General features: G+C 37.7%; 1 pseudogene; it reads right to left on the bottom strand.

Annotated features, from left to right (window-relative positions):
* The window catches only part of LOC121482574, a 105,331-nt pseudogene extending 84,255 nt beyond the window's left edge, over nt 1-21,076 (bottom strand).
* Nucleotides 21,077-23,224: the final 2,148 nt, after the last annotated feature.

Below are 23,224 nucleotides of genomic sequence, written 5' to 3' on the forward strand. Positions count from 1 at the left end.
CAGTTAACAGTTATTTTGGTTTTGATTGATTAGTTTTCTGTGTGTTTATCTCTAATTTAGACCCTGTTGTATAAATCTTATTTCACATATTCAAGCACAATTTTATTAATGTCCTTCCAAGAATCAAGTTTTGGTGACTATGATAGAGTCTCTTTTTCTCATTCCCTTTCTGAGTATTTACCCCAATTTTAGAGTTACATATCCTCTAATACCTTCATGAGAAAGGGTGCCTGAGTGGTGCAGTTTTTGAACTTGCATATCTGAAAAGTTTTTATTCTATCCTTATTTTGATTGATAGCTCATAGGCATAGAATTCTAGGTTGAAAATAATTTTGCCAAAATCTTGAAATCATTGTTTCATTCTCTTCTAGCTTCCAGTATTCCTGAGAAGTTTGATATTCTGTGATATATTCCCTTGTGCCAAGAAAGTTCTTTCTCCTTGAATCCTTTAGAAACTTTTTCTCTCTTCTAGAGTTCTAAAGTTTTATGATGATATGTTTTGGTGAGCTTGTTTTTATCCACTGTGCTAGGTAATTGATGAGCCCTTTCAGTATGGAAACTAATGTCCATTAGGCCTGGGACATTTTAATAAATTGTTTATTTGATTATTTTCTTCCATCTGATTTCTCTAGTCTCTCTGCAACTCCTATCATTAGAATCTTGGATTTCTTGGATAGGTTTTCTGTTTTTACTGTCCTTTTTCTTTCATTTTCTACCTCTTTGCCTTTTTGCTCTTTCTGGAATATTTCTTAGACTTTATCTTTTAAGCCTTCTTAATAGGTTTTAACATATAACAAGCTATTTTTTAATTTTCAAAGCCCTTTATTGCCCTTTGATGTTCCTTTTTATAGCAAAAGTTCTTGTTTCATGATTCATGAGTTAATAACTTCTATATCTGAGGATATTTTTTGTATTATTTTTCATTCATAGTCTTTGTTTCCTGCAAGTTATTTTGTTATATTTGTTCTGAAATTCACTGGACATTTTTATTCAAATGACTAGTGATCTCTGAGTGACACATTATAGTTTAGTGTTGGGCACTAAAAAGCAGATTGGAAGTTCTGTGTGTAGGATAGGTTTTTTTGACTGGCTTTGTGGTAGTGTGACCTGACTAAATAATTTCTTTAGATGATACCTGGATTTTCTAATCTCTTTACTAAAAAGTATAAACCTGGGTGCCAGCATTCTGGAATCTCAGTGAGGGAAAATTATGTGGTTTTTTTATATTCAACATATAAATTTCACATAATCCCCTGTTTTAATATGGTAGCCTCGTCCTTAGTTATACTTAGTTTCTCCCATTCCAGAGACCCTCTATTTTACCTTTGCCAGAGAATTGACTGTCATTATTTTTCCATGGATAGGGAAAAAGCAGTATGTCAGCTACATGAAATAGAAAAGACACTCGAGTTGTAACTCCTCAAGGAAATTCAAGGGAATGTTTTAAACCAATATTCCTGTTTTTAAACTCATTCATCTCCCAGTGGTTCTTGGCACTACCCTCCTAAAGTTTTCAGGAGCACAATGATATAAAATTGGTTCTTTCTTGGATTTCTCCACTATAACAATTTAGTTTTTCTGAGTGTACCAAGTTTCTCTTCATCCGTCTGCTTTGTGCATTGCAAAATTTTGTTTCTTATTGTTTTGGTCCTATTAATATTGTTATATTATGCACCCTTCCACTTTAATCTTTTGACTATCATTTTAATGGAATTTTGGGAGAGTGACAAGACATTCATTCAAGCACCATGCTTTCTGATTTGTAGAAGCATGGGGTATTCCCTTTCATAAGCTTAAATTAGGTCTCAGCTTAAAAAGCTTAAATGTCACTTCCTTGAAGAAGCTTTCCTAAACTATCTCAGGTAACTCCTCAGTCCTCCATGATTTCCTAGGTCAGTGCCTCACCTTTTTTCTCCACACAGAAATCACAATTTTTATTCATTTTGTTTTATAATATTAAGAAGTTTTTGGGCTTTCACCCAAACTAGACTGTTAGCTGCTTGAGGAAAGAAGGGAACAAATGTCTTTCTTATTTCCCAGCACTTAAAAAAGCACCAGGTGTGGAGGAGGCATTAAATAAGTATGTATTTAATTTGGTCTGTAAATCTAAAGTGATATTAAAACACTGCCCCAAACCTTTTAAATGGTAGATCAAAACAGAATATGGAAAAACAAAGAAAAGCAAAACAAAATAAGGCTCAATTTTATGGAAGGCAGCTATTTTCTTCTCACTCTTCAATTGTAATCCTGCATTCCCTCCTCACACTGATCCCATAGCATTACTCCTTTTATGTGTTGTTGTTCTATCAGTTAAGAAATCAGAGAATGCCAGAATCAATAAGAATCCTGTATGGTTTCTGTAAAAAATAAAATAAAAAATAAAATAAAAAGTTCACAAAGCCTCAGATTTTTCTGGCCTTCTAAAGTCCTGCTAATGCAGGACTTTTTTTTTTTTTATTGAATCTGGCCTATGAAGGGCAAAACATTTTGGAGCTGGAAAATGTTTGAATTACTGCAATATTAGAAAAGAAACAAATTCATCAAATGGCACAGCTGCTCACTGTATGATCATTATGATCCTTGTTATTTGGGTGCTGGTTGGTATTTATATCTCATTAGTTCTCTTATATACCATCAAGCAATCTGCATTTAGGGAATAGAGAAAAACTAAAATATATTCAGTTCCAAGCTGCCAAAAACACATAAAAGAATGGATTCAGGTTTAATTCACTGTAGACCAGTTATTAAAAAAAAAAAAAAACACTGGGATTTGAGAAGTTTGCATTTGTGTGTGTGTGTGTGAATGTGTGTATTTATAGGAGATGAAGAGACAGCAGGAGTAAACTTCTTCAGAAGATATTTTCAATTTTATTTTATTTTATTTATTTTTTTTTAAATTTTTATTTATTTATGATAGTCACACAGAGAGAGAGAGAGGCAGAGACACAGGCAGAAGGAGAAGCAGGCTCCATGCACCAGGAGTCCGACGTGGGATTCGATCCCGGGTCTCCAAGATCGCGCCCTGGGCCAAAGGCAGGCGCCAAACCGCTGCGCCACCCAGGGATCCCCGATATTTTCAATTTTAAATAGTTGACACTTTTTCTCATTACTCACTGACCTTGAATAGTTGGACTGCTGTCAAAATGAGATTTTTTAATCCATCGCTTCATTGATGTCTATTTATTGGTATACATATAACATTTTATAATACATTAATAAAAATGTCAGTTCTCCATTCTTAATTAATGAATTATGTGTTCCACAACTAAAGTCATGTTTCTGCTATACTACCACACACACACACACACACAAAACAAAAAAACAAAAAAAAGTGGACATATTAGTGTTTGTGAAAACACAACTGGTCACAACCAAATGTTAATGATCTTGGCTGGTCATTATAAATAGCAACAAACCAGATTATCATATATTGATGAGGAAAAATCATCATAATGACTCCATTGAAATTATCATGCTACATTTCTCTTTCTCTTCTGTCCCACTAGTCCCACACACATGCATCCACGAAAGCCCATGTAAAGACATAGTGAGAAGGTGGCCATCTATTATCCAGGAAGAGAGCTCTACTAGAAATCAGCTATGATCTCAAACCTTGATCTTAAACTTCCAGCCTACAGAACTGTGAAAAACTAAATGCCTGTTGCTTAAGCTACTCAGTCTGTAGTACTTGGTTATGGTAGACCTAGCTAAGATAAAAGAGTTTTTATACTCCTCATGCAAATTTCCCATAATCATGCTACATTTAATAAAATTGAGAAATTAACATTAGCACAATATTATTAACAACACTATAATTTAAATAGATTAACCTGATTTTTCCATTTTTTATTGAAGTTTGATTTGCCAACATATAGTATAACTCCCAGTGCTCATCCCATCAAGTGCCCTCCTCAGTGTTCGTCATCCAGTTACCCATCCCCCTGCCAGGCTCCCCTTCCACTACCTTTTGTTTGTTTCCCAGAGTTAGAAGTCTCCCATGGTTTGTCTCCCTCTCTAACTTTTCCCACTCATTTTCCCTGATTTCCCTCACAATCCCCTTTACTATCTCTTTTATTCCCCATATAAGTGAAACAATATGATGATTGTCCTTCTCCGATTAACTTACTTCATTCAGCATAATACCCTCCAGTTCCATACATCTCAGAGTAAATGGTGGGTATTCGTCCTTTCTAAATGGCTGAGTAATATCATATATGTATATATATATATATGTATATATTGTATATATACAATATATCACAATATGTATATCACATACATATGTATACACACAATATGTATGTCACATACATATATGTGTGTGTGTGTGTGTGTGTGTGTGTATCACTTCTTTATGCATTCATCTGTCAAGGGACATTGGGGTGCAGGTGTCCTGTCATTTCACTACATCTGTATCTTTGGGGTAAATACCCAGTGGTGCAAATGCTGGGTAATAGAGTAGTTTTTTATCTCTTTGAGGAACCTCCACACTATTTTCCAGAGTGGCAGTACCAGTTTGCTTTTCTAACAACAGTGCAAGAGGGTTCCCTTCCTCCACATCCTCTCCAACATTTGTTGTTTCCCGTCTTATTTATTTTCACCATTCTCACTGCTGTGAGGTGGTATCTCATTGTGGTTTTGATTTGTATTTCCATGATGGCCAGTGATGCAGAGCATTTTCTCATTTGCTTGTTGGCCATGTCTATGTCTTCCTCTGTGAAATTTCTGTTCATGTCTTCTGCCCATTTCATGATTGGATTGTTTGTTTCTTTGCTGTTGAGTTTAGTAAGTTCTTTATAGATCTTGGATATTAGCCCTTTATCTGATAGGTCATTTGCAAGTATCTTCTCCCATTCTGTAGGTTGTCTTTTACTTTTGTTGACTGTTTCTTTTGCACTGCAGAAGATTTTTATCCTGATTAAGTCCCAATAGTTCATTTTTGCTTTTGTTTCTTTTGCCTTCATAGATGTATCTTGCAAGAACTTACTGTGGCCAGCTTCAAAAAAGATGTTGCCTGTGTTCTCCTCGAGTATTTTGATGGATTCTTCTCTCACATTTAGAACGTTCATCCATTTTATCTTTGTGTATGGTATAAGAGAATGGTTCAGTTTCATTCTTCAGCACGTGGCTGTCCAATTTTCCCAGCACCATTTATTGAAGAGAATGTCCTTTTTCCAGTGGATAGTCTTTCCTGCTTTGTCGAATATTAGTTGACCATAGAGTTGAGGGCCCATTTCTGGGTTCTCCATTCTGTTCCATTGATCTATGTGTTCATTTTTGTTGCTAGTACCACACTGTCATGATGATCACAGCTTTGTAATACAGGTTGTAATCGGCATTGTGATGCCCCCGGGTTTGGTTTTCTTTTTCAGGATTCCGCTGGCTATTCAGGGCTTTTTCTAATTCCACACAAATCTTAAGATTATTTGCTCTAACTCTCTGAAGAAAATCCATGGTATTTAATAGGGTTTGCATTGAACATGTAAATTGCCCTTGGTATCATTGGTATTTTCACAATATTAATTCTTCCAATCCATGGGAATGGAGTATTTTTCCATCTCTTATTTCTTCCTCAATTTCTTTCAAAAGTATTCTGTAGTTTTTAGGTTATGGATCCTTTACCTCTTTGGTTAGGTTTATTCCTAGGTATCTTCTGCTTTTGGGTGCAATTGTAAATGGGATTGATTACTTAATTTCTCTTTCTTCAGGCTCATTGCTAGTGTAATGAGTAAGAGAAATGCCACTGATTTCTGGGCATTGGTTTTATATCCTGCCACATTGTTGAATTGATGTATGAGTTCTAGCAATCTTGGGGTGGAGTATTTTGGTTTTCTATGTACAGTATTATGTCATCTACAATGAGGGAGAGTTTGACTTCTTTGCCAATTTGAATGCCTTTTGTTTCTTTTTGCTGTCTGATTGTTGAGGCTAGGACTTCTAGTACTATGTTGAATAGCAGTGGTGAGAGTGAACATCCCTGTTGTGTTCCTGATCTTAGGAGAAAGACTCAGTTTTTCCCCATTGAGAATGATATTCTCTGTGGGATTTTCTTAGATGCCTTTTAAGATATTGAGGAATGTTCCCTCTATTCTTACACTCCAAAGAGTTTTGATCAGGAATGGATGCTGTATTTTGTCAAATGCTTTCTCTGCATCTATCGAGAGGATCATATGGTTCTTGCTTTTTCTCTTGTTGATGTGATCTATAATGTTGAATGTTTTACAAGTGTTGAACCATCCTTACATTATGGGGATAAATCCCACTTGGTCATGGTGAAAATCTTCTTAGTGTACTGTTGGATCCTATTGGCTGGTATCTCGTTGATAATTTTTGCACCCTTGTTCATCAGGGATACTGGTTTATAATTCTCCTTTTTGGTGGGGTCTTTGTCTGGTTTTGGAATCAAAGTGATACAGGCCTCATAAAACAAGTTTGGAAGTATTCCATCCCTTTCTATCTTTCAGAACAGCTTTAGTAGAATAGGTATTGTTTCTTTTTTAAATGCTTGATAGAATTCCCCTGAGAAGCCATCTGGCCCTGGACTTTTGTGTCTTGGGAGGTTTTTGATGACTGCTTCAGTTTCCTTGCTAGTGATTTACCAGATTTTTTTTTTAATTAACTTTTATTGGTGTTCAATTTACCAACATACAGAAAAACACCCAGTGCTCATCCCGTCAAGTGTCCACCTCAGTGCCCGTCACCCATTCCCCTCCAACACCCGCCCTCCTCCCCTTCCACCACCCCTAGTTCATTTCCCCGAGTTAGGAGTTTTTATGTTCTGTCTCCCTTCCTGATATTTCCCAACATTTCTTTTCCCTTCCTTTATATTCCCTTTCACTATTATTCATATTCCCCAAATGAATGAGAACATACTGTTTGTCCTTCTCCGATTGACTTATTTCACTCAGCATAATACCCTCCAGTTCCATCCACGTTGAAGCAAATGGTGGGTATTTGTCGTTTCTAATGGCTGAGTAATATTCCATTGTATACATAAACCACATCTTCTTTATCCATTCATCTTTCGATGGACATCGAGGCTCCTTCCACAGTTTGGCTATTGGGGCCATTGCTGCTATAAACATCGGGGTGCAGGTGTCCCGACGTTTCATTGCATCTGAATCTTTGGGGTAAATCCCCAACAGTGCAATTGCTGGGTCGTAGGGCAGGTCTATTTTTAACTCTTTGAGGAACCTCCACACAGTTTTCCAGAGTGGCTGCACCAGTTCACATTTACCAGATTTTTATATTGTCTTTTTGCTATTCCAGAATCCAATCCAGGATTCTACATTGCTTTTATTTGCCATGTCTCCTAAATATCTTTCAGGGTGTAACAACTTATCGGTTTTTCCTTATCTTTCACAATCTTTACTGATGTTGTTGATTTTTACTTTTGTCTGATGTTTTCTAATGATTGGTCTATGGATTATGGATTTGTGTGATGTATAGAACAACAGGTAATGTTACATTCTTGTTGTGTAATATCAAGGGGTCAGTAATATCAATATAACTTATTACTCTAATCTTTTTAAAAAAACATTTAATTTTTTATTTATTGGAGAAAGAAAGCAAGTAAGTGGGAGGAGGGGCAGAGGGAGAAAGAGAATCTCTAGCAGACTCCATGCTGAACTTGGAGCCTGAAGTGGGGCTCTATCTCATGACCCTGGTACCATGAACTGAGCCAAAATCAAGTGTCAGACACTCAAATAATGGAGCCACCCAAGTGTCCCTACTACTGGTAACCTTAACTGTGATTACTTGGTTAAAGTGTTATTTGTTAGATTTCTACACAACAAAGTTACTACTTTTCCCTTTCCATATTATTTTCATTACAAATGAGTCACTAAATCCAGACATACGCAAAGGAAGGGAAAATTAAATTCCACATGCGTTAGGGATGAGTATCAAAGAATTTATGGGTATGTGTTAGAAAAATACCATTGTAATTAATATTTTGGGGGTGATATTTTGAGACTATACAAATTTCCTCTTTTCTTTAATGTTTTACACAATAATTTTAGCATCTATCCATTGATATTGCTTTCAGGATTTATTACCGTGGTTGGTATTCTAAGGTGATTTTCTAGTTCCCTCGTTTCTTCTACAGTTATCAATTGTAATTCTTCTGTAAAAAAGGTTTATTCCATTTTTCCATTATTTATATATTTTTTATTTATTCAACTATTTATATCATAATGGATTCATGGATTTTTATTTTATTCTTTGGGTCATAATACATATTAGTATTTATTTTGTTACTCAAATTCTTGTGGCTTTGGTCATTGGGAGTTCTGTTAGATTTACTGCTATGTTCTTTTTTTTTTTCTTTCTTTTCGTCTTTTTTCTTACTTTCTTGGACTACAAGATGTTATAAGGACATCATGTATTTTTCCTGCTGTAGCTCTTGAATCAGCCATTTACCAAGTATCCCTGGCTCCTTTTATTGGATAATAGTATTTGGAAATCAAGATCTGGGGACACCTGGGTAGCTCAGTCAGTTAAGTGTCTGCCTTCGTCCCAGATCATGATCCCAAGGTCCTGGGAATGAGCCCCATGTTGGGATTCCTGCTCCACGGGGATCCTGCTTCTCACTATCCCTCTGCCTGCTGCTACTCCTACTTGTGCTATCTCTCTCTCTCTGTCAAATAAATAAATAAAATCATTTAAAAATCAAGATCTGGTTGCTAGATATGCAAAGCTAGGAAATGTTTGCAGATATGCTAACCCATTTATACATACACATTCATATTTACTCCTTTATCTATGTGTGTGTACATATTTAAATACACAGTTGATATTGATATTTCCAAGTCTAACCCAACACTACAGGATTCATTCTAACATTCCTCCTTTATTTTTTTTATAAAATCATTTTTTCTCCCACTGTGAAACCTCACTCATACAATCTATATTTAATTATTTGTTCAAACAGTATACATGTAGTTTCAGATTTGCTTACCTGTTTTACTGTGAGAAATTTACCAATTACAGTCTAGTAATTTAGTACTTTTGTTATGTGTTTCACTTAATCCTATTTTATCAAAACATTGTATTATAGAGTCAGGTAAGTTTCTTTCTTCACCACCTTCATAAAGGTTTTTAAACCCTATTTGAGGAGATTTTCTTTCAGTGGTTCTTGGATGTCATTCCAGAATTTTTTATTTTCACCAGAATTCCAGTGATTCTTATGCAGATAAACTGTGGACCTCATTTTATGACTTAATAGCCTAGGATATATTGAGAATAAATTGAGCACATCCCCATCTTTCAATCCTGTAGTGCCCAAATGAGTTAAAGAAAACAACATCAAAAGATATTTCATTAAGCCAAGCCAGAAAGGAGCATTATGTGTTCTCCTTGGAGATTTAACTTTCCTTCTCATATTTACTTTCTCGGCACTTCTTCTACACTGAGTTCTACTTATATGATTCTAAGGAAGAAGGATGTCAAATAAAACAGAGCTTCTAGTTCCTCCTTCAGTATTATCTGGTAACAGAAACAGGGAAACAATTTTTAGGAAACTGAGAGATCAGAAATTATTCAACTTAAAACAAGAGCAAGCTGAGGTTATCTCCTTTGTAACACTGAATTTTTTGGGATGCCTGAGTGGCTCAGCAGTTGAGCATCTGCCTTCGCTCAGGGCATGATCCTGGACTCCCAGAATGGAGTCCCATATCGGGCTCCCTGCATGGAGCTTGCTTCTCCCTTTGTCTATGTCTCTGCCTCTCTGTGTGTGTCTCTCTCATGAATAAATAAATAAAACCTTTAAAAAACATTCAATTTGTTGTTTATTATGATAAGCATTCTGGCACTTTACTGCTTCGGATTTCATTGCTTCAGCACAATAAGGCATGAGAGCTGTTACTTTCAGCAAGCAGTATTCATAATAAAGCCCTTTACTTTCTGTTTGTAAGTTCCAGAAAACTTTACTAATGCTAATTTCTGTTGCAGATTTAAAAGTAGGATGGTTTGATTATTGTAGTTTTAGAGATGACAAAAGAGAAACACATAATGAAAATAAGAATTCAGTATTCAAATCACTAATGTAATAATCCAGATTAACACTATAAATTTCAAGGATGAAAACCTTTTGTTGGTGTGTTCTCTCTATCTTATTGGGCATTTCCAGGGACACTTACTTACATAAACTTTGAAGAACAATCTCTGTTCATGGTGACATGCAGAAGTTAAAATATGACCCAAATATGGTAAAGATGCTTTTAATTTTTTTAAAAAACCTTTCAAGCTTCTACTCCAAGGTAATGACTCTTTTTACACCCCAAAGTAATATTTCTTATCTTGAGATATAATAACTGAGGAACATTTTATGACATACCAGCTAGCAGTTAGCTGTATAAAGATGTTAGCATTTCAATGAGAAAAATACCACTCTATGTCTTAATAATACAGTGATGTTATTAAGTAGAATGAATTGTTTTCATAGTAAAAAACTCCAACCCGCTTTGAGGAACTTTATTATTCAACAGGTAATCATCAGCAGGACAGTTCTATAAGAATTAGCATTTGGTACTTTGTTGGAATTCATAATTCAGAATAGCAGTAAAAGGAAATTCATTCAGAGATTAGTTTATTGGATTTGGATGCAGTTTTAAGAAAAACAAAAAAAAATCAGAAGTCTATGTGCCTTAGAAATAATGTAATGCATTTCTCATCATTATTTTGCCTTATATAATGTGTTCTTATTACCTTTTCTAATTTATAGGCTAGGTTACTATAAGCCAACAAATATGTCATTATTGTGTGTCTTACTCTGACTTTTCCTCTCATCTTCCTCCATAACCCCTATATCCAGCCCCTATGCACTCAGCCACTTGCTGATAATAAACTGTCCTTCTACTCTGAAAACCAAATGAGCAAACAATGAGAACCAAGGGGAAATGGAAGTTCAGACTGCATTAAATCTTACAGGTGGCACTACTATGCTCTGAATCTGGTCAATGGATATACTGACTTTAGAAGGATATGAACCAGTGGAAAATAGGTATTTTACAAATATCAAACTATTATGCCCTTTCACTCCTCTGAGTTTTAGTACCTGACAATTGGCTATTTAGCAAAAATCTGTATATGTTTTACATGAGTTATTTGACATAACTCAACACCCTTCAATCTTGAGAGAATACAAATACTATACATGATGGTATTACATAATAATATTACCTTCAGGTAATAGAGACATTGCTGCATGGTGATATGACAGGTTTAAATGTTTAAATGCTGTTAGAGTAAAAATTCCTTGTTCAATTGAGCTTAAATGAAATAAAAAGACATGATTTGCTTAGCCTGGACATTATTCTCAGTAGAGTACAGAGATTAAGCATTTAAGTCATATTGAGAGAGACACTTTGTCCTTAAGGGATCTATAAACAACATCTATCACATTCAAGGAAAGATTTCTCATTTGAGCTTCTAGAAATATTCCCAGGGTATCTTTCACCTCTGCCAGCTGTTGTCAAAGTCTGACAGTGGATGTATCAGTAATACAATGATGCCTAAATGACTGTACCTTGTCAATTCCATATGGAATGGTTTGGTCACCTATACCCTACCATGATTTTACTCAAAGGAAAAGTAAATGTAGAAGAAACATTAAAAAATTAAAATGTCTCTCTAACAAGTTGTCAAGTAGAGAATTTTTTGTTCAATACTCAGCTATCTTTAAAATTGTCACCCAACCTAATTCTTAATATTAAGTTTTTCATTATTATACTGTAAAACTTTGAAGGATTTAGATTTTGAGGGCAAAGCAATGTAGACATGTATATCTAGATAATTGCCTCTGGGAATTTTAATTCAATGGCATATTCATACAATTCTATATTTTCTACAGCAGAGAATATTAGAAGAATTGAATACGGGATCCCTGGGTGGCGCAGTGGTTTGGCACCTGCCTTTGGCCCAGGGCGCGATCCTGGAGACCCGGGATCGAATCCCACATCGGGCTCCTGGTGCATGGAGCCTGCTTCTCCCTCTGCCTGTGTCTCTGCCTCTCTCTCTCTCTGTGACTATCATAAATAAATAAAAATTAAAAAAAAACTGAAAAATATCTTTAAAAAAAAAAAAAGAAGAATTGAATACTATGTTCCCATATCCAATTACAGAAAAAGAGATCATTATAGTCAACTTGGCAATAAGGTCATAGCAATGGAGAAAACAGTGTTCATACCCAGATTTAAGTCTTCTCGTAGCTTCCAGTGCAAATGAAAGTATAGGTAGGAAAGAGAGAATATATATATGAAAGGTAACAAAGAAGGCAGAGACCTAAACAGCAGCTTATGTCAGAAAATAAATGAAGACAGACCTCACTGGAATGTGTCAAAGAAATCTTTACTATGTCAGTGAAGCCTTCTGAGGATACCAGTGTTGCCCTGGTATCGCTGAATATCATTTCATCCTGAAAAAGAAAAAAAAATCACAAGGTCATGTTCCTACTATATGTCAAGCCCTGTGCTCAGTATCTTATATATGTGTGATATCCTTTAATTTTTTTAAGAACACTATGGAGATAAGAAAATATATTTAAAGAGATTAGAAGTTATGTATTTTACCTAATTCTGCCACCTATTATCTATCTATAATTGAACTTCTGACCAAAAGTGTATCAACTCAGGCAAACATACTTAGTTATGATTAGGAAATTTACTGAACATTGAAAGTTGAAGATGGCTAAAAAAAACCCTCCTTAGCCACTATGAGTGGTTACTCATAATCTTACCACTCTGATTTTGTAAACTCTTGGTCCATTATCAGAAAGTTCCTCTATATCCAGTGTTTCTCTGAATGTTTCTTTCATTTGCTTACCTACTTTGAAACTTGGCAATTCCCTGAAAACATTTTTTCATTTTGATGCCATCATTCTAGTGGGCACCGTTTTGTTTTCCTTTCATAATCCATAAAACTCAAATGTTGAGATTGGCATCCTTGTTGCTCCCCAATTTCTTATACACTTTTACACCCTCTACCTCCTGTTAAAAACTCTGTTCTTATTAGATCACATAGTCATTAGAGTTCACCTTATTTCAATAGCAGTAACTTGGAAAATTTTAATCTAATTGGATTATTCATTTTTTGGGGTATTGAGTATTATAAGACAATTTTCCAACAAGGAAATACAGATAGCCAACAGACACATGAAAAGATGCTCAAATCACTGCTATCATCAAGGAAACACAAACCCAAACTACAAACGAGATATCACCTCATACCTCTCAGATTCACCAAAAACAACAACACAAGAAACAACAGGTGTCAGCAAGGGCGTGGAGAGAGGGAACTCTCTTGCACTGTTGGTAGGAATATAAACTAGTGCAGCCAACGTGGAAAACAGTATGAAGATTCCTTTAAAAAATAAAAATAAGGCGAGAGAGAGAAGATGAAGACAGAGTATAGGACCCTAAGCTTCTCTTGTCCCATGAACACAAGATCACTAACAAATCATTTTAAAACCCCCAAAATCAACTGACAGGAAAAAAGAAACTGACAGAACAAGCTCCACAACTAAAGGGAGAGAAAGCTTAGCGGTTTAGCACTGCCTTCAGCCCAGGGCCTGATCCTGGACACTCAGGATCAAGTCCCATGTCAGGCTCCCTGCATGGAGCCTGCTTCTCCCTCTGCCTGTGTCTCTGCCCCCTACCCTCCCCTCCCTCTGTCTCTCATGAATAAATAAATAAAATATTTTAAAAAGTAGGTAGGAAGTACGGAGACATAGTTTAGGGGAGAAATGAATCACATATGCTGTGCAGGGGTGGGAACTATGGTCATAGAAAAAGGTGAGAAAGAGTGGAGCACACAGGGGAAGGCAAAAGAGAACATTTCCCCAAAGTCATTGCCTGGGAAAGTGAGAAGGGCTGACTTACATGAGTTCGTGCCATTAGTAGGGATTAAAGCCTGGAGTTTTAAAGGCAAGGGGCTTGACAGCAATAGAGCCCAGAGGGCACTGCCCTATTCCTGGAGAGAGAAGACAGACATTGTATTAGCAGGTACATACAGTGATTTCAAGAAGAGCAAATAATCTCTCCCTGAAAGGCAGCTTTCATTGAGATACCTCACTAGGGATAAAGGAGATGGCTGAAACCATTTCCTTCCCCTGCTCTTCAGAAAAAACACAGAACCACATGCAGGAAGCAGCACAAAACCAACATTGGCTGCCTAATTTGCTTATGCTGAGTCCCCACACCTGTATTCTGGTGGGTGTGCCCTCTTGGGTCAAACTTGCCTCTGTCCCAGCACAGTGGACTTCTTCCCTGGAAGGTCAGCAGAAATCCCTTCCTACACCATATCTACTGACCAGAAAGTTCTGGAGGGCTTCATATCTGTGGGAAGTAGTATCAGGTCTCATATAATTAGACCAGAGCACAACAAACTAAAACTCACCACATTCTGGCCAAGGACAAAACACTGCCCAGAGCAGGCAAAGAGAGCCTCTGCAAATAACTGACGTAAAGGATAGGGCAACCAAAACACAAGAGCACATCTCAGGCAGCACACACCAGACACATTCCCTGAAGTACCAGGCCATGGACACTATATGATTTCTCCTTCATAAAGCCACTATTCTTAGGAACAAAGAAAAATAATAAAAAATAAATAACAAATAAATGTAACAGAGTTTTCTAACACAAAGGGGAAGGCACAGGCTTAGACAAGATGCCAAGATGAAGGAATTCATCCCAAATGAAAGAAAAGATAAGGTCATGGTTAATGTCTAAATAAAACAAATAGAGGTAACATCTCTGATAGAGAATTTAATGCAACAATCATAAAGATACACCCTAAGCTTCAGAAAAGAGTGTAATACCTCAGGGAGACCTTTATCACAGAGATGAGAGACAATGAATCAGAAATGAAGAATGCAATAAATGAAATTGGAAACAAGCTTAATATGATGAACATAAAAAAGGAAGAAGCAGAGAAATGAATAAGTGATATGGAAGACAAAATAATGGAAAACAATGAAGTTGAACAAAAGAAAGAAGAATTATGGAACAAGAGAATAGACATAGAGAATTCAGTGACTCCATCAAACATAGCAACATTCATATCATAAGATTCCAGAAGAAAAAGGGAGAGAAAAGGGGGCAAAAACTTTATTTGAGAAAATAATAGCAGAAAACTTCCTTAATCTGGGAAAGGAATCAGATATCCAGATCCAGGAGGCACAGAGAATTCCAATCAAAATCAACAAAAGCAGGGCAATGACAAGACATGAATAATTAAATTTGCAAAATATAGTGATAAAGAAAAAAAATCTTAAAAACAAGACAAAAGAAGTCCTTGACTTACAAGGGAAGATCCAAAAGGATAGCTGGAGATTTCTCAACAGAAACTGGCAAGGCAGAGGGAGTGACATGATATATTCAACATGCTTAATGGGAAAAATGTGAAGCCAGAAATAATCCAATCAGCAAGGCTATCATTCAGAATAGAGGGAGATAAAGAGTTCCCAAACAAACAAAAGCTAAAGAAGTTCTTGAGCACAAAACCAGCCCTGTAAAAATATTAAAGAGGACTCTGAGTAGGAAGGAAAGAAGTAAAGTGGCAAAGATTAGAAAGGCACAGGGAAAATCTCCAGAAATAATGAAAAAAAAAAAAACAGGTAACAAAATGGTGTTAGGCTTATACCTATCAATATTCAAAATGGAAATGGACTAAAAATGTTACAATCAAAAGACATAGGGTGTCAGAATAAGCAAGAAAACAAGACCCGCCTATATATTGCCTACAAGAAACTTATTTTGTACCTAAAGACACCTATAGATTTAAAGTGAGAGGATGGATAAATATTTATCATGCAAATGAATTAGCCATATTAAATATGTTCAAAATACTAATACAGGGCAGCCTTGGTGGCTCAGCGGTTCAGTACCGCCTGCAGCCCAAGGCATGATCCTGGAGACCTGGGATCGAGTCCCACATCAGGCTCCCTGCATGAAGGCTGCTTACCCTCTGCCTGTGTCTGTGCCTCTCTCTGTCTGTGTCTCTCATGAATAAATAAGTAAAACCTTTAAAAAAATACTAATAGAAACCAAGTCTAAAACAACTAAAGAAATGTATGAAAGTTTTCTAAATTTTACCAAATAGAAAATATCAATAAAGACAAATTATATATGTATATATATATACAAATAGAAATTCTGTAGTTGAAAAGTATAATAGAATCTTGTCTCACATTTAGATCTTTCATCCCTTTTGAGTTTATCTTTGTGAATGGTGAAAGAGAGTGGTCTAGTTTCATTCTTCTGCATATGGATGTCCAATTTTCCCAACACCATTTACTGAAGACACTGTCTTTCTTCCAATGGATAGTCTTTCCAACTTTACCAAATATTAGTTGACCATAAAGTTCAGGGTCCACTTCGGGGTTCTCTATTCTGTTCCATTGATCTATATGTCTGTTTTTGTGCCAGTACCACACTGACTTGATCACCACAGCTTTGTAGTACAACCTGAAATCTGGCCTTGTGATGCCCCCAGATATGGTTTTCTTTTTTAAAATTCCCCTGGATATTCGGAGTCTTTTCTGATTACACAAATCTTAAAATAGTCTGTTCTAACTCTCTGAAGAAGGTCCATGGTATTTTGATAGGGATTGCATTAAACATGTAAATTGCCCTAGGTAACATTGACATTTTCACAATATTAATTCTGCCAATCCATGAGCATGGAATATTTTTCCATCTCTTTCTGTCTTCCTCAATTTCTTTCAGAAGTGTTCTACATTTTTGAGGGTATAGATCCTTGACCTCTTTGGTTAGGTTTATTCCTAGGTATCTTGTGCTTTTGGGTGCAATTGTAAATGGGATTGACTCTAATTTCTCTTTCTTCAGTCTCATTGTTAGTGTATAGAAATGCCATTGATTTCTGGGCATTGATTTTGTATCCTGCCACACTACCAAATTCCGGTATGAGTTCTAGCAATCTTGGGGTGGAGGCTTTAGGGTTTTCTATGTAGAGTATCATGTCATCGGCGAAGAGGGAGAGTTTGAGTTCTTCTTTGCCAATTTGAATGCCTTTAATGTCTTTTTGTTGTCTGATTGCTGAGGCGAGGAATTCCAGTACTATGTTGAATAGCAGTGGTGAGAGTGGACATCCATGTCTTGTTCCTGATCTTAGGGGAAAGGCTCCCAGTGCTTCCCCATTGAGAATGATATTTGCTGTGGGCTTTTCGTAGATGGCTTTTAAGATGTCGAGGAATGTTCCCTCTATCCCTACACTCTGAAGAGTTTTGATCAGGAATGGATGCTGTCTTTTGTCAAATGCTTTCTCTGCATCTAATGAGAGGATCATATGGTTCTTGTTTTTTCTTTTGCTGATATGATGAATCACATTGATGGTTTTATGAGTGTTGAACCAGCCTTGTGCCCCGGGGATAAATCCTTCTTAGTCATGGTGAATAATTTTCCTAATGTACTGTTGGATCCTATTGGCTAGTATCTTGTTGAGAATTTTTGCATCCATGTTCATCAGGGATATTGGTCTGTAATACTCTTTTTGGTGGGGTCTTTATCTGGCTTTGGAATTAAGGTGATGCTGGCCTCATAGAATGAATTTGGAAGTACTCCATCTCTATCTTTCCAAACAGCTTTAGTAGAAAAGGCATGCTTTCTTCTTTAAACGTTTGATAGAATTCCCCTGGGAAGCCATCTGGCCCTGGACTTCTGTGTCTTGGGAGGTTTTTGATGACTGCTTCAATTTCCTCCCTGGTTATTGACCTGTTCGGGTTTTCTATTTCTTCCTGTTCCAGTTTTGGTAGTTTGTGGCTTTCCAGGAATGCGTCCATTTCTTCTAGATTGCCTAATTTATTGGCGTATAGCTGTTCATAATATGTTTTTACAATGATTTGTATTTCCTTGGTGTTGGTAGTGATCTCTCCTTTCTCATTCATGATTTTATTAATTTGAGCCTTCTCTCTCTTCTTTTTAATAAGGCTGGCTAATGGTTTATCTATCTTATTAATTCTTTCAAAGAACCAACTCCTGGTTTTGTTGATCTCTTCCACAGTTCTTCTGGTCTCAATTTCATTGAGTTCTGCTCGTATCTTTATTAACTCTCTTCTTCTGCTGGGTGTAGGATCTATCTGCTGTTTTTTTCTCTAGCTCCTTTAGGTGCAAGGTTAGCTTTTGTATTTGAGTTCTTTCCAGTTTTTGGATGGATGCTTGTATTGCGATGTATTTCCCCCTCAGGACTGCTTTTGCTGCATCCCAAAGGTTTTGAACAGTTGTATCTTCATTATCATTAGTTTCCATGAATCTTTTTATTATTATTATTTATTTATGATAGTCACAGAGAGAGAAAGAGAGAGAGAGGCAGAGACACAGGCAGAGGGAGAAGCAGGCTCCATGCACCGGGAGCCCGACGTGGGATTCGATCCCGGGTCTCCAGGATAGTGCCCTGGGCCAAAGGCAGGCGACAAACCGCTGCGCCAGCCAGGGATCCCTCCATGAATCTTTTTAATTTTCCTTAATTTCCTGGTTGACCCTTTCATCTTTTAGCAGGATGGTCCTTAACCTCCACGTGTTTGAAATCCTTCCAAAATTCTTCTGGTGATTTAGTTCTAATTTCAAGGAATTATGGTCTGAGAATATGCAGGGGATGATCCCAATATTTTGGTATCATTTCAGACCTGATTTGTGACCCAATATGTGGTCTATTCTGGAGAAAGTTCCATGTGCCCTTGAGAAGAATGTGTATTCAGTTGCGTTTGGATGTAAAGTTCTATAGATATCTGTGAAATCCATCTGGTCCAGTGTATCATTTAAAGCTCTTGTGTTTGTGGAGATGTGCTTAGAAGATGTATCAATTGCAGAAAGCGTTGTATTCACTTCTCCAAGTATAAGTGTATTATTATCTAAGTATGTCTTAAATTTCGTTATCAGTTGATTCATATACTTGGCAGCACCCACATTCGGGGCATAAATAGTCATGATTGTTAGGTCCTCTTGTTGGATAGACCCTTTATGTATGATATAGTGTCTCTCTTCATCTCTCACTACAGTCGTCGGGGTAAATGTTAGTTAATCTGATATAAGGATGGCTACCCCTGCTTTCTTTTGAGGTCCATTTGAAAGGTAAATGGTTCTCTAACCTTTTATTTTCAGGCTGTAGGTGTCCTTCTGTCTAAAATGAGTCTCTTGTAGACAGCAAATAGATGGGTCTTGCTTTTTTATCCAGCCCAAAACCCTCCGCCTTTCGATGGAGTCATTAAGCCCGTTCACGTTCAGAGTTACTATTGAAAGATATGAGTTTAGTGTCATCATGATATCTATTCAGTCCTTGTTTTTGTGGATTATTCCACTGAAGTTCTTCTTAAAGGGGAATTTTAGGAGTCCCCCTTAAAATTTCTTGCAGAGCTCGTTTGGAGGTCACATATTCTTTCAGTTCCTGCCTCTCTTGGAAGCTCTTTATGTCTCCTTCCATTTTGAATAAGAGCCTTGCTGGATAAAGTATTCTTGGGTGCATGTTCTTCTCATTTAGGACCCTGAATATATCCTGCCAGCCCTTCCTGGCCTGCCAGGTCTCTGTGGAGAGGTCTGCTGTTACCCTAATACTCCTCCCCATAAAAGTCAGGGATTTCTTGTCTCTTGCTGCTTTAAGGATCTTCTCTTTATCTTTGGAATTTGCAACCTTCACTGTTAAATTTCGAGGTGTTGAACGGTTTTTATTGATTTTTGGGGGGGATATCTCTATTTCCTGGATCTGAATGCCTGTTTCCCTTCCCAGATTAGGGAAGTTTTCAGCTAGGATTTGTTCAAATACATATTCTGGCCCTCTGTCCCTTTTGGCACCCTCGGGAACCCCAATTAAACATAGGTTTTTCTTCCTCAGGCTGTCGTTTATTTCCCTTCATTTATCTTCATGGTCTTTTAATTGTGTGCCTCTTTTTTCCTCAGTTTCCATCTTTGCCATCAACTTGTCTTCTATGTCACTCACTCGTTCTTCCACCTCACTAACCCTCGTCGTTAGGACTTTTAGTTTGGATTGCATCTCATTCAATTGATTTTTAATTTCTGCCTGATTAGACCTAAATTCTGTAGTCATGAAGTCTCTTGAGTCCTTTATGCTTTTTTCTAGAGCCACCAGTAGCTTTATAATAGTGCTTCTGAATTGGCTTCCTGACATTGAATTGTAATCCACATTTTGTAACTCTGTGGGAGAGAGGACTGTTTCTGATTCTTTCTTTTGAAGTGAGGTTTTCCTTCTAGTCATTTTGCTCAGTGCAGAGTGGCCAAAAACAAGTTGTATTGAGAAAAGGAGAAAAAAAGAGAGGAGAGAAAGAAGGAAATAAAAGAGAAAAAGAAAAAAGGAAGAAAAAAGAAAAAAAGAGAAGAAAAAGAGAAAGAAAAAGAAAGAAAGGAAAAAAAGCGTGGGGGAAGCAAACAGAAATCAAAAACCAACAAAACAAAACAAAACAAAACAAAAACAAAAACAAAAAAACACGGGGGGTATCTTCTGATTCTGTATACTTTAAGTCCCTTGACTTCCCCTGGAACTAGCTGGTCTTCTGGGGGAAGGGCCTGTTGTGCTGATTTTCAGGTGTTAACACTTGGGGGAGCTGCTCTTCCCCCCGCCGGGTGCAGGGCTCAGTGGGGGTTGTTTACCTCGTGAGGCCCCAGGAAGAACAACCCCAGCGGTGGTGGCCAGCTCTGGAGCCTTGGATTCAGCTCCCGCATTAACTATGGAGCTCTCAGTCTGCAGGGGCCTGGATGCTCCAGGGGCGGGGCTGCTGATCTGCTCAGCTCCGGCAGGAGCGTCCTTGCTGTTCTGGGCCTTCCTGGCCTCTGCCTGTCCCAGGGGGAGGCCAGATCCTGGGCTCTGTGCCGGCGCCCAGTGCTCCCGGACCTGCGCTGTTGGACTCGTGCTCCCGGCCACAGGGCCGCCTCTCTGCGGAGCTGCCGACTGAGCCCCTCTGAGCTACTCCTGGAGCCGCGTAGCCTCCTCCGCATGGAGCCTCTTCCTCTGCAGAGCCGCCTCCGAGCTGCTCCCGGGGTGCGCATCCCTGTCTCCGTGGAGCCACCGCCCGAGCCCCTCCGACCTGGTCCCAGGTCCAGCCATGCATGCTGCAGCCCTTTAGGGAGCTCGGTGCACTCTTCCTGGGGCGCAGGTGCCTGTTAGTGTCCCAGGGAGCCTGAGGGCATCCCCGCCCTACTAGAGTCCTGCTCTAACTCCCTGCGAGCGCCTTTCCGCCCGGGAAGATTGGTGAAGCTCCTGCTTCTCTGGGACGGGGCTTTCCTGTCCTGGGGGCACTTGCCCCGGCCTTAGCCCTGCTCCTCGCGGATGCCTTTTGTTTCTTTATTTCTTTTCCCCACGTCTTCCTACCTTGATAGAAGCGCGAACTCTTCTCACTGTAGCATTCCAGCTGTTGTCTCTTGAAATCTCAGGCCGAATTCATAGATTTTCAGGATGATTTGAAGGTTATCTAGATAATTTGGTGGGGACAGGTGATTTGGGGACCCTACTCTTCTGCCATCTTGCCACTCCTCCTGTTCTGATATTTGTTTTCAATTTCTGGTCTCTGACCTCATTAAAATTATCTAGGGTGTTATTTACTTAGGTTGTGGTTGATATTCTTGATTCAGCCTGCTCATACAGCTATTCTGCATGGAACAAAATGACTAGAAGGAAGAATTTGACACAAAAGAAAAATCAGAAATAGTACTATCTGCCACAGAGTTACAGAATATGGATTTGAATTTGATGTCAGAAAGCCAATTCAGAAGCATAATTATACAGCTACTTGTAGCTCTGGAAAAAAGCATAAAGGATTCTAGAGACTTCATTACTATACAATTTAGATCTAATCAGGCCAAAATTAAAAATCAATTGTGAGATGCAATCCAAACTAGAGGTCCTAATGATGAGGTTTAACGAGGTTAAAGAAAGAGTGAGAACATAGAAGACAAGTTGATGGCAAGAAAGGAAGCTGAGGAAAAAGAGAAAAACAATTAAGAGACCATGAGGAAAGGCTAAGGGAAATAAATCATAGCATGAGAAGGAAGAATCTACGTATAACTGGGGTTTCAGAAGATGCCAAGAGAGAGGGACTGAAAGTATATTTGAAAAAAATCATAGCTGAGAATCTCCTTAATTTGGCGAAGTAAACAGGCACTGAGATCCAGGAGATTGAGAGGTCCCAACCCAAATCAATAAAAACCATTCAACACCTTGATATTCAATAGTGAAACTTGCAAATTCCAAATATAAAGAGAAAATCTGTAAAGATTCTTAACTTATATGGGGAGAAATTTTGGATGAAAAGCAGACCTCTCCAGAGATACCTGGCAGGCCAGAAAGGGCTGGCAGGATATAGTCAGGGTCCTATATGAGAAGAACATGCAACCAAGAATACTTTATCAAGGAAGTTGTCATTCAGAATAGAAGGAGAGAAGGAGAGCTTCCAAGATAGGCAGAAACTGGAAGAATATGTGACCACCAAAGCAGCTCTGCAAGAAATATTAAGGGGAACTCTGTAAAAGAAAAAATGAAGCCCAAAGAAATCATTCACAAAAATAGGGACTAAATAGGTATTACAATGATACTAAATTCATATCTTTCAATAGTTACTTTGAACATGAATGGGCTAAATGATCCCATCAAAAGATGCAGGGTTTTGGACTGGATAAAAAAGCGAGACCCATCTATTTTATGTCTACAAGAGACTCATTTTAGACATAAGGACACCTACAGCCTGAAAATGAAAGGTTGGAGAAACATTTACCATTCAAATGGTCCTCAAAAGAAAGCTGGGGTAGCAATCCTTATATCAGATAAATTAACGTTTATTAAAGACTGTAGTAAGTGATGCAGAAGGATGGTATATCATACTTAAAGGGTCGATGGAACAAGAACACCTAACAATCATGAATATTTATGCCCCTACTGCAGGTGCTACCAAGTATATCAATCAATTAATAGCCAAAGTAAAGTGATACTTAGATAATAATATACTAAAAGTAGGAGACTTCACATGACACTTTCTGCAAATGATTTATATTCTAGGCGGAACATAACCAAAGAAACAGGGACCTTTGCTGTGCAAAAGCTTCTTATCTTGATGAAGAAGCTTTTAAACTCAACACCAAAGAAACAAACAATCCAATCATGAAATGGGCAAAAGACATGAAGAGAAATCTCACAGAGGAAGACATGGACATGGCCAACATGCACATGAGAAAATGCTCTGCATCACTTGCCATCAGAGAAATAC

Source organism: Vulpes lagopus, chromosome X (genome assembly GCF_018345385.1).
Source record: "Vulpes lagopus strain Blue_001 chromosome X, ASM1834538v1, whole genome shotgun sequence".
In the NCBI taxonomy this organism is placed as follows: Eukaryota; Metazoa; Chordata; class Mammalia; order Carnivora; family Canidae; genus Vulpes; species Vulpes lagopus.